This window comes from Cebus imitator, unplaced genomic scaffold (genome assembly GCF_001604975.1).
Source record: "Cebus imitator isolate Cc_AM_T3 unplaced genomic scaffold, Cebus_imitator-1.0 Scaffold319, whole genome shotgun sequence".
In the NCBI taxonomy this organism is placed as follows: Eukaryota; Metazoa; Chordata; class Mammalia; order Primates; family Cebidae; genus Cebus; species Cebus imitator.
The window spans coordinates 270706-283961 of NW_016107634.1; the positions used below are offsets into that span (position 1 = coordinate 270706).

General features: G+C 39.9%; 1 protein-coding gene across 1 annotated transcript in view; it reads right to left on the reverse strand.

The window, feature by feature from the left end:
* The window catches only part of TRIM24 (tripartite motif containing 24), a 117285-nt gene that overhangs the window by 69940 nt on the left and 34089 nt on the right, over positions 1-13256 (reverse strand). The gene's annotated exons all lie outside the window — the stretch shown is intronic.

The window sequence follows — 13256 nt, forward strand, 5'->3', positions numbered from 1 at the left end:
AAAACAAAACAAGGAGCTAAGGTTTTCTCTAGACTTACAAAATTAGGATTTCTGGAAGCAGAAAAGAGACATGTTCCTTTTGTTTGAAATCTCCGCAGAGATTATGAAATACCATTTCCTTTTAACAAATGCAAATATTATTCCTTCAAACAAAAAAGAATAGTCTTTCATAGTGCTTGGTAAACAATAAAAAATACCAAATGAATTAAAACTCTAATATAAACTTCATGCTGTATAATTTATACTAAGGAAGACTGCAATAAGGTTCCCAGATATATTTTTTTAATGAAATGCATAAGAACAAATGCAAAGTAATCCAAAGGCCAATTTCATTTGTATATAGAAATAAATAAAAATTTAATTTAAAAAAGTTTTACAATAGCAACAAAAATATATTAAGTACTTAGAAATAAATTTCAAAAGACTGTGAAGGTCATTGTGCAGAAAAGTATTCAGCTATAATTAAAAATATTAAAAAATATCTAAATCATGAAGAAAGCATGTTCATGATGGTAAAGACGACAATGCTCCCACAAACATATCTATAGATTCAATGCAGCTCTAGTAACAATCCCAACAGAGATTTCAATAGAATTTTGACAAGCTGTGGGGACATGCCTACCAAATAACAAAACCTACTATAAAGCTGTAACAATTAAAATGGTGTGATATTTATAAGGCTTACATAAACATATACTTTATATAGATCAGATGTCTCACTAGAAATCAGTGGGAAAAGGGATGAACTTTTCATGCTGCTGGAACAACTATTGGGGGGGGGAATTAAATTAGATCCCTACTTTATCTGATTCAAAAAATTACTATTTTGAATAGATAAACAACTATAAAACTTTCAAAGGCCAGGTGTGGTGGCTCATGCCTATAATCCCAGCACTTTGGGAGGCCCAGACAGGCGGATCACAAGGTCAGGAGTTCGAGACCAGACTGATCAACATGGTGAAACCCTGTCTCTACTAAAAACACAAAAATTAGCTGGGTGTGGTGGTGCACAACTGTAATCCCAGCTACTCAGGAGGCTGAGGCAGGAGAATCGCTTGAACCCAGGAGGTGGAGGTTGCAGTGAGCAGAGATTGCACCACTGCATTCTAGCCTGGGCAATAGAGCAATATTCTGTCTTTAAAAAAAACTTTCACAAGAAAATGTGAGAGAATATACTTGTGACCTTGGAGTACAAAATTATTGGAATAAATTTTTAAGCAAGAAACAAAAAGCAAGAGCTATAATGAAAAGATTAATATATTCATCTTTGTTACAGAACTTTATTACAGTTCTTTGTTACAGAACTACAACTGGTGAAAATATTACCATGAACAAAGTGAGAAGTCAAGCCCCAAGTTGGAAGAGCTATCTAAACACACAGTACTGGCAAAGAATTAATACCTGAAATCTGGAAAGATGTTGCAATGCATTTCAGAAAGAGAAAGATGAAGTAAATCTAATTTTCATTATGCCTTCGGCTACACACAGCTAAGAACTCTAGACATTCTATATAATACAAGACGACTGTGAAAGGTAGAGACTGCCAATTCAGGACCCAAGGATACACAGAGTGGTAAGTTTACTGGGTTTTCTTTTTGTCTCACATATTCCAAAATGGGTGCTCAGAAAGCCAGTAACCCAGAAACACCAAGAGGGGTAAACAAAAAAAGCCCACAAAGCCTTGCTCTCTCTGCCCAAAGAAACAGGAAAGGGGCAGAAAGATTTTAGAAAATAAGGGTTCTACTTCAGCTAAACATTACAGGAAAAAACATCCCCCTCTTTTTCTCCAGCAAAGGCCCAGTAAAAGGCCTAGCTGAAACTAGGTGCCCCAACTACCCACTGTTCAGTGGTGTCAGAGAAGCCAGGGCCCCACTCCCCAAAATATCAGTGGAGAATACATAGGAAGCAGTGAATAGGCATTCATGCCCTTCCCAGTCAGAGAGGTAGTCAATAAAGACCTGATAGGAGCCTAAACTTCTACCCTCATTCACCAGTAAGGAGGAAGCTCTCTCCTCCTGGTGTCAATGGAGGTAGAAAATTCCAAGTGCAGAAGTCAATGAAATTGACAGCTTAAAAATAGAGAAAAGTCAATGAAACAAAAAGCTGGTTATTTGAAAAGGTCAAAAAATTAACAAACCTCCCTGCAAGATTGACAAAGAAAAAGAAGACAAAATTTGCCAAAATGAGGAATGAAAAAGGGGATACCATTTTTTCATTTCATGATACCACCAACCATGCAGAGATTAAAAAGAATAAGAGATACTTAAGAACATGTACACACCGGATGCGGTGGCTCACGCCTGTAATCCTAGCACTTTGGGAGGCCGAGGTGGGTGGATCACCTGAGGTTAGGAGTTCAAGACCAGCCTGGCCATCATGGTGAAGCCCCATCTTTAAAAAAAAAGAACATGCACACACAAACTTGACAACTTGGGTGTGAAATCAAATTGATGGGGGCTGACCAATTCCTTTAAAAGCAGAAACTACCGACTTACCCAGTATTAAAGGGATAATCTGAACAGCCCTATAACTATATGGAAATCAAATGGTTCTATGCAAAATGAAATAGGTGTAAACCTAACAAAACATGCAGAAGATTTGTATGCTGAAAACTATAAAATGCTGATGAAGGAAATCAGAGAAGTTCTAAATAACCAAAGAAATGTGGATTAGGATACTCAATGCAGTAAACATGCCAATTCTCCTTAACGTGATCTATAGATTTTAAAAAAAAAAACTCCTAATATAGTCCCAGCAACACTTTTTTGTGGATGTAGGATTGTTTTAATATTTATGTAGAAATGTGAATGCACTGTAACAGCTAAATCACTATTGTAAAAGAAGAATACAGTGGAGGAATCACGCTACTCAATTTACAGACATTAAATAAGCTTTATTTATACAATAAGCTTATTATATAAGCTACAGTAATCAGGAATGTGTGTTACTGACCAAGGGATAGACACCTAGTTGAATAAAACAGAATAGAGAACCTGAAAGAGACCCGTAAGTAGAGTCAACTGATTGACAGAAACACAATAGCATATTTATGCTAACAAATATAAAATGCTGGTAAGATAAACTGAAGAAGACTTAAATTCCTAGAGACATATAATGTGTTCACAGACTCAAGATGGTAAAGATGTCAATTCTCTATAAATTGACTTATAGAGGCTAATGTATCAAAATCCCAGCAAGATGTTTTTTACAGATACAGACAAGATTATGGCAGGGCACGGTGGATGATGTCTGTAATCCCAGCACTTTGGGAAGCCAAGGCAGGTGGATCACCAGAGGTCAGGAGTTTGGAGACCAGCCTAGCCAACATGGCGAAACCCCATCTCCACTAAAAATACAAAACTTAGCTGGGCGTGGTGGCAGGCACCTATAATTCCAGCTACTAGGGAGGCTGAGGCAGGAAAATTGCCTAAACCCAGGAGGCAGAGGTTGCAGTGAGCTAAGATCATGCCATTGCAGTCCAGCCTGAGCAACAAGAGCAAAACCCTGTCTCAAAAAAGATTATTCAAAGATTTTACATTGAAAGGCAAAGGAACTAGAATGGCTAAATCAATTTTGAAAAAGAACTGAGAAGAATCTCTATGCTCAATTTTATAATTTCTAGAGATAAAGTCACTGAGACTGTGGTAACGGGGGAAGGACTGTCACACAGATGAGTGGAAAAAATAAAAAAACAGAACCCAGAAATACACAAGTAAGCCAAACAGATTTTTGATTAAGGTACGGAAGCAATTCAATGGAATAAAAACAGACTTTTCAACAAATTGTGCTGGAACAACTAGATATCCAGATATATAAAGGCAAAAAAAAAAAAAAAGGAATCTTAACCTGACCTTCGTATTTTACATAAAAATTAACTCAAAGTAGAAAACTTTAATGTAAAACATAAAACTATAAAACCTTTATAATAACACATTAGGAGAAAATCTTAAGAACTTAGGACTTCGTGAGGATTTCTTAGACATGATACCAAAAGCAATCCATAAAAGAAAAATCTTGATGAATTTGACTTCACAAATTTTAAAATTTTTGCTCTGCAGAAAGACTGTGAAAGGATGAAAAGATGGGAGAAAAATATTTGCAAGCCACACATCTGACAAAGGATTCATAACTATAATACATAAAGAACTCTCAAAATGCAACAGCAAAAAAACAATTGAAAATGGGCAATGGACATAAAGAGTTATTTCACAGATGAAGACATATACACATTCACAGTAGGGAATATAAAATGATATAGCCACTCTAGACAGTTTGACAGTTGCCTTAAAAATCAAGCATGTTTGCCATATGACTTGGCAATCACACTTCTAGGCATCCCAAAGAAATAAACTTAAGTCCATACAAAAACTTAAACATCTGTGGCAGCTTTATTCATAAGAGCCAAGAAGAGCCAAAATCTTCTCAATACATTAATCATTGGCCAGGCACAGTGGCTTATACCTGTAATCCTGGAGTTTTGGGAGGCCAAAGCAGGAGGACTGCTTAAGCCCAAGGCCACCCTGGGGCAACACAGTGAGACCCCCAACTCTACAAAATTTTTTTAAAAGCTTAGCAAGCTGTGGTGGCATGCACCTGTAGTTCCAACTAACACAGAGTCTGAGGCAGGACAATCATCTGAGCCCAGGGCGTCTGAGGCTGTAGTGAGATGTGATTGCACTACTGCACTTCGGCCTGGGAGACAGAGCGAGATACTGCCTTGAAAAGAAAAAAGGTTAAATACACTTGGTATATATCCATATCACAGAATACTAGTTAGCAATAAAAAGGAACCATTGATACATACAATAAACTGGTTGGATCTTAAGGACATCATTCTGAGTGGAAAAAAGCCAATTTCAAAAGGTCACTATGAATGATTTCATTTATGTATCATTCTCAAGATGACAAGATTATAGAGACAGAAAACAGATTAATGTTTTTCTGAAACCAGGGGTTGAGGATGAGGGTGGGTGTAACTATAAAGGGGCGGCATGAAAGAGAACCTTTTTTTTTTTTTTTTTTTTTTTTTTGAGACAGGGTCTTGCTCTGTCATCCAGGCTAGAGTGCAGTAATGTGATCTTAGCTCACTGCTGTCTCCAACTCCTGGGTTCAAAGTACTGGGAATACAGGCATGCACCAACACACCTGGCTTATTTATTTATTTGTTTATTTATTTTTAAGAAATGGGGTCTTGCTAAGTTGACCAAGCTGGTCACAAATTCCTGGCCTCAAATGATCCTCCTGCCTCAGCCTCCCAAAGTTCTGGGATTATAGGTGTAACCCACCATGCCCTGCCAGGAGAACTTTTTTGTAGTAACAAAACAGTTCTATATCTTCACTGTGATAGTAGTTATACAAATCTACACATGTGATTAAGTAGCACAGAACTATACACACTGATGAACCAATGTCAATTTCCTGGTTCTGATATTGTACTACAGTAAGGTAAGCCATAATCATTGGTACAACTGCATCCATGGGACATCTCTGCAACTTCCCATGAACTTATAATTATTTTAAGATACAAAGTTAATGTTCTGTGAGTTATCAAGAGAGAAAAAAAAAAAAAGAAAAAGAGAAAAAGGGGAAAAAAAGGTTTTTAGCTGGGCACAGTGGCTCATGCCTGTAATCCCAGCACTCTGACAGGGCAAGGTGAACTCCTGAGATCAGGAGTTCGAGATCAGCCTGGGCAACATGGTGAAAACCTCGCCTCTACTAAAAATACAAAAATTAGCCAGGCATGATGGAGGGCACCTGTAAACCCAGCCACTCAGGAAATTGAGGCAGAAGAATCGCTTGAACCTGGGAGGCGGAGGTGGAGGTTGCAGTGAGCCAACTTGGCACCACTGCACTCCAGCCTGGGTGTGTGTGTGACCAAGGTCACACATTAGTGATGCTGAGATTTGAACCTATAACCAACTAACTCCAGACTCCATGTACTGTGAACTACTGTGTCTTATAAAACTACAGGTTAATACACCCCCTCATGTCTGACAGGAACAAATTCCATTGGTGTATAATTATGAATTTGACCTAAAGGAATTTAAATCCGAATAAATGCTAACCTAACAGTGCTTTCTTACCTGTAAAATTTGTGTAATTTCTATTCCTCCAAATCTGAGCACATTTGTAGCTTCTTTACACAAATCAGTAGAGAACAGCATCTAGGCTATATCCTTCTAGAAAATGTGTATAACTAAAAAATAATTCTCTAAGAAGGGTAGACATTTTTACTTTAATCATGTATCACTATGTGCTTAATGGCCATGGATATCCATTTCCTTTGGTTACGCAATATTTTTAAATGGTGCATAACCTCAAGTTTGTTTCCAAATATCACCTTTGATGGAAGTCTACCCACAACATGCACCTTCCTACACACCTGATCCCCCATATCCTATTCTAATTCTTTTCTTTCTGGCATTTACCATCCTTCTATTTCATTTATTTACGTTCACTGCTTGTCTCAAACAGAAGGTAAACTCCATGAGGTCAGGGATTTATCTCTTTAGTACTTGGCACATACAGTGCTCAATAAATATCTGTTGAATGAATAAAGGAAAAACCCTTTTATTTTTTATTTTTTTAGAGACAAAGTCTCACTCTGTCACCCGGGCTGGAGTATAGTGGAATAATCATGACTCACTGCAGCCGTGAAATCTTGGGCTCAAGGGGTCCTCTTGCCTCAGCCTACTGAGTATGGCTGGGACTACAGGCACATGCCGCCAAGTCCAGCTAATGTCATATATATATATATATATATATATATATATATATATATAATTTTTAATTTTAGAGGCAAAGTTTCACTATGTTGCCCAGGCTGGTTTCAAACTCCTGGCCTTAAGTGATCCTCCCACCATGGCCTCCCAAATCTCCCAAATGGATGGGATTATATGCATGAGCCATCATGACCAGCCACCTACCCTGTGATCCACAATTCCAGGAACATTAGAAACAAAATATTATGGCATATTCAAATAATGAAATACTACACAGCAAAGAAATGAATGCATTAAACTATACATATCAACGTGACTGAATCCTCCAAAATGTTAAATAAATGTAAATTTCAGAATACATACTATATGCCATTAAAGTTTGAAAATGGTAAAATCCAAATTAAATATTGTGTAAGAAAGTGCACATAGCTGATAAAACTATAAAGAAGGGACGGGCGCAGAGGCTCATGCCTGTAATCCCAGCACTTTGGGAGGCTGAGGTGGGTGGATCACGAGGTCAGCAGATCAAGATCATCCGGGCTAACGTGGTGAAACCCCGTCTCTACTAAAAATACAAAAAAAATTACCCAGGCGTGACGGTGGGCGCCTGTAGTCCCAGCTACCCGGGAGGCTGAGGCAGGAGAATCACTTGAAGCTGGGAGGTAGAGGTTGCAGTGAGCTGAGATCGCGCCACTGTACTCCGGCTGGGAGACAAAGCAAAACTCCAAAAAAAAAAAAAAAAAAATTAAAACAGATCAAGAATGTAAGTGAAAAACTAAAACTTTCAGCAAAAAAAAAAGAAAAAAAAATCCAAAAAAAAAAAAAAAAAACCAAACTATAAAGAAAAGCTAGGGAATGATTAACACAAAATTTTGACAGCGGCTATGCCTAGAAAGGAAAAAAGAGGAAGCAGCTCCTCTCCAATACTATTAATACCTTCAAAACCTATTTTTCCCGAACCAGTTTCTAAGGCCTAAGAGGAGGTGAACATGGGTGGTACAAATGAGGCCTCAGGCTCAGTCTAAGACCCGATGGCTACCTTCTAGGGTCAGAAGAGAGTCTGTGGTCTAGTAATTCTCACAGCCTAATTCTAGTGCATTAAGTGTTATCCCTATTTTACAGATGAGAAAACTGAGTGCTATGACTGGTCCATGGTCTCACAACCACTAATGACATGTCATGTGCACACTCTATATAATAAGAATTTAAATGGAGATACAGCATGGACTTTAAAGCTGTACAAGACCTTGATTAGCCCTCCTCATTGATTGCTCTGTAACTCCTAAACAATCTTTCTGAGCCTCTGTTTTGTCTTCTGTGAAACAGTAATACATGGTAATCATGATGATGGTTATCCTACTGAGAACTTGCTGTGTTCTAGTTACTGTGCTCAATATTCCACTTCCATTAGAACAACTCTGAGGCACGACTGTTGTAAGGATTACATCAGTAAATGTACAGAGCAGGTCTAACGTAAGATGGTACCTGGTTAACCTAAACGGTAAGCCCTATACTCTCCAGCTAAAATCAGATGACAATAGCTGGCTCTTTCTAAATCAGGTAGATGAGGACCAGCACAATCTCATCTACATTGATTCTCTCCAAGTATGATCTCTAAGGCTACAAATAAATTCTGAGTCACGGATGTAAGTCTGCCTAACAAGGAACAATTGAGACCAATGTTAGCAAATCCCAAATTTACATCTCTACCAGAACTTCATTCCCAAGCCTCAGATATATCTTTTTTCAGTAATAGAAAAACAAAGCACTACATATTACACAGTAAATACAATCATGAGCCGCATAACATTTTTTGTATTTGTTTTTTTTTTTTCCTTTTGAGATAAAGTCTCACTCTGTCACCCAGGCTGGAGTGCAGTGGCGTGATCTTGGCTCACTGCAACCTCTGCCTCCCCAGGTTCAAGCAATTCTTCAGCCTCAGCCTCCCAAGTATCTGGAACTATAGGTACATGCCACCACGCCTGGCTAATTTTTTAATTTTTAGCGGAGACGGGGTTTTACCATGTTAGCCAGGATGCTCTCAATCTCCTGACCTCGTGATCTGCTCGCCTCAGCTTCCCAAAGTGCTAAGATTACAGGTGTGAGCCACTGCAGCTGGCCGTTGCATAACAGTTTTTAACTAACAATGGATCACATATATGTCAGTGCTACCATAAAATTATAATGGAGCTGAAGGCTGGGCGTGAAGTTCTCCTGCTTCAGCCTCCCAGCTACTCAGGAGGCTGAAGCAAGAGAACTGCTTGAACCCAGGAGGCTGCGACTGCAATGCGCCAAGATCACGCCACTGCACTCCAGCATGGACAACAGACTGTCTCAAAAAAAAAATTATAATAAAGCTGAAAAATTCCTATCACCTAGTGAAAGCTGTGGTAATATAGATAATATTGAGGTGCAATGTATTACTCGTGTTTAGGGTGATACTGGTATAAACAAGCCTACTGAGCTGTCAGTCATATAAAAGTATATAGCAATGTTCTAGGCCCCCTTCGTATGCACTCATCACTTACTACCTGACTCACCCAGAGCAACTTCCAGTCCTGCAAACACCACTCATGATAAGAGCTCTCTATACAGGTGTACCCTTTTTTTAAAAAAGATTTTTATACTGTATTTTTCTAGGTTTTAGATATATTTAGATATACAAATACCATTGCGTTACAAATGAATACTACAGGATTCAGTACAGTAACATGCTGTACACATTTGCAGCCTAGGAGCAACAGGCTGTACATATTCACTTGATGTATAGTAGGCTATACCACAGAGGCTTGTGTAAGTACACCCTATGATATTTAGACAGCAAGATTGCCTAATGACACTAAGAGACCAATGGACGATGGTATCTCAATGTCTGGATGAAGGAAGTGACTCTTTTCACACACTATCCCGGCAAGAGTAGAATACTGGGGAAACATAAATCAACTTCCCTTTTTTTTTTTTTTTTAAAGATGGGGTTTCACCATGTTGGTCAGGCTGGTCTTGAATACCTGACCTCAGGTGATCCGCCCGCCTTGGCCTCCAAAGTGCTTGGATTACAGGCATGAGCCACCACGCCCAGCCCAACTCTCCTTTTTATAAGAAAAAATATGAAATCACAAAGGCAGACAGAGAATCAACTTCAAAGAGAAATATTAAAACAAATGAGCCAGTATAGTTTCTATAAATTGCTTCTCTTTGTCAATACCAACAGGAAAGAATATGTGCAGAAAACAAGCTGAACAATGAAACTACCTGTTTATCAATTAAGTTGGAGCAACTAACACTTCCAGTGTCATATTTTTTTGCATCTTAAAGAGCTGTTTAGGTTTGATGCTCATTACCCATCTAAATCTAATTGACTGTGTTTGCTGAAATCATGAAACATGTTTAGATAACTGTAGTCAAAAAACATGACTGACTGGGGCAGGTGTGGTGGCTCATGCCTGTGGTCCAAGCACTTTGGGAGGCCAAGGCAGTTGAATTGCTTCAGTTCAGGAGTTTGAGACTAGCCTGGGCAACATGGCAAAACCCTGTCTCTACAAAAAGTTTAAAAAGTAGTCAGGTGTGGTGGCATGAACCTGTAGTCCCAGCTACTCAGGAGGCTTGAGATGGGAGAATCACCTAAGCCTGGGAGGTGGAGGCGTCAGTGAGACAAGACTGCACCACTGCACTCTCCAGCCTAAACAATAGGTGAGACCCTGCCTCAAAAAAACAAAAACATGACTGACACGATAGCCCATAAATTATATACTTACAAAAGTAAGCGGACTTAAAATGAACCTACTAGATTCTTTTTTTTTTTTTTTTTTTTTTTTGAGACAGTCTTGCTCTATCACCAAGGCTGGAGTACAACAGCATGATCTTGGCTCAGTACAGTCTCAACCTCCCGGCTCATGCAATCCTCCCGCCTCAGCCTACTGAGTTGCTGGGACTACAGACATGCACTACCACACCTGCATAATATTATTTTTTTGTGAACAGACAAAGTCTCACTACATTGCCCAGACTGGTCTCAAAGGATCCTCCTGCCTCAGCTTCCTAGCTGGGATTACAGGCATAAGCCATGGTGCCTGGCCTTATTCCCACCCCCCCTCCTTTTCTTTTTAAGACAGGGTCTCACCCTGGTTGCCCAGGCTGGAGTACAGTGGCATGATCTTGGCTCACTACATCCTCAACCTCTCAGCATCAGGTGATTCTCCTACCTCAGCCTCCTGTGTAGCTGGGACTACAGGCCTGTGCCACCATACCCCACTTAGTTTTTTGCATTTTTAGTAGAGTCAGGATTTCACCATGTTGTCCAGGGTAGTCTCAAATTCCTGGACTCAAGCAATCCACCTGTCTCAGCCTCCCAGAGTGCTGGAATTACAGGCATAACCCACCACACCTGGCCTCTTATTCTTTTTTTCTACAAATGAAATATTTCAAGCTTTTGGGTTTTGAGATGTGAATATGATTTGTTATCTCCTTTCTGTGAAGTTTTGGTTTCTAAACCTAAGCATAATGCAGGGCTTATGTTTCGACACTGTGGGCTAGGAATGGCTGGCACTTCTTTGATTGCCTAGCTCCACAAGAGACGTATGTGGACTTAAAGTCTCTTATTACACACTGTAGATCACAACGCAAGTGAATTTAATGACAGGGTCATGAGATGGATCACCACCAGCAAAGCAACTTTATTCCAACATCCACAGCAGACAACAGAGAGGCTATATATAATGCAAAACAGTGCCATCCGTGGTCCTGTCAATACCACTAATGATACTGAGTCTTACATACATAAACAACAAAAACAAAAAAGAATAAGTGCTATCTACTGGAAATCTACTTCAAATATACAGAGGTTAAGGGAAGAAAAAAAACAGGATGCTAACAGATACACATTCAAACAATAAGCATATGTACAGGGCAGTTCTCCAGGTGGCCTTGAATCAAGCCAGTTCCCTGGCCCACCCCACACCTTTGTGTAACTGTATAACATGCTGAGAATGAAGCATCCTGAGACAAGGAGGAGCTGGTGGGAAGAGCCTCAGTTTCTGTTCCTGTCATTTCCTCCACCCTCAAACAGGATGTCCTTCAATGCTTTAGCCCGATGAATCATGGTACCCCTGGGACATAAAACCTTCTTTCCTGGGCCCTCAGCTATGGGGCCACAGACAAGAGACCATCCACTCTGAGCAGCTTTCCCAAGCCTTGAGGGACTGATTTGCAATGAAAGCTAGGCTTCTCCTGTCCCTTGCTGCCTATCCGTGGGTAATAAAACTGGGCTTCACGTAACTTGTTGTGGTTATGAATGTTTTGACTTACTGGACTAAGGCAAGAAGTAAAAATGCAGTCCAAGACATAGTGGGCTAAAATGGTAACCAGTACACAGTGAACATCCTTCATAATATGAAACCAGAAGGACTTAATACTCTCAGACAAAGCACACTTCAGAACAAGGACTAGGTAAGAACACTGAGTAATGATAAAGGAGTTAACTCATCAAGCCATAATCCTAAATACATAAGCATCTAATTAATAGAGGTTCTGAAAAAATAATGTGGAAATTGATATAGCTAAAAAAACAAAAAAAAAAAAACCCAAAAAGACAAATCTACATTACATTTGTTGATTTCAACTCTACCCACTCAGAAATCAATAGAGCAGCAGACAGAAAAATCAGTAAGCATGAAGAAGACCTGAACAAAAGAATCAAACCTGATCCAAATGAAACTTTAAAAACAATGTGAGCAGGCCAGGTATAGTGGCTTACGCTTATATTCCCAGCACTTTGGGAGGCTGAGGCAGGTGGATCACCTGAGGTCAAGAGTTGAAGACCAGCCTGGCCATCATGGTGAAACCCCATCTCTACTAAAAATACAAATTAACCAGGCATGGTGGCACATGCTTGTAATCCCAGCTACTTGGAAGGCTGAGGCAGGAGAAGCGCTTTAACTCAGGAAGCAGAGGTTGTACCACAAGATCACACCACTGCACTCCAGCCTGAACAAAACACCTCGAAAAAGAAAAAATGATAGAGAAGGCATATTCTTTAAGTACGCATGGGATATTCGCCAAGATAGAACATATACAGGAAAACAAAATGTGTATAAATTTATAACTAAACCCATACAAGGGGCCGGGAACAGTGACCACACCTGTAACCCCAGCACTTTGGGAGGCCGAGGTGGGAGGACTGCTTGAGCTCAAGAGTTCGAGACCAGCCTGTTCAACATGGTGAAGCCCCACTCTACTAAAAACAATCAACCTGTTGTGATGGTGGGCGCCTGAAATCCCAGCTACTCAGGAGGGTGAGGCAGGAAGATCCCTTGAATCCGGGAGGGACAGGCTGCAGGGAGCCAAGATCGCACCACTGCACTCCAGCCTGGGCGACAGAGTGAGACTCTGTCTCAAAAAATTAAAAAATAGTAATAATTAAGGCCGGGTGCGGTGGCTCAAGCCTGTAATCCCAGCACTGTGGGAGGCCGAGGCGGGTGGATCACGAGGTCAAGAGATCGAGACCATCCTGGTCAACATGGTGAAACCCCGTCTCTA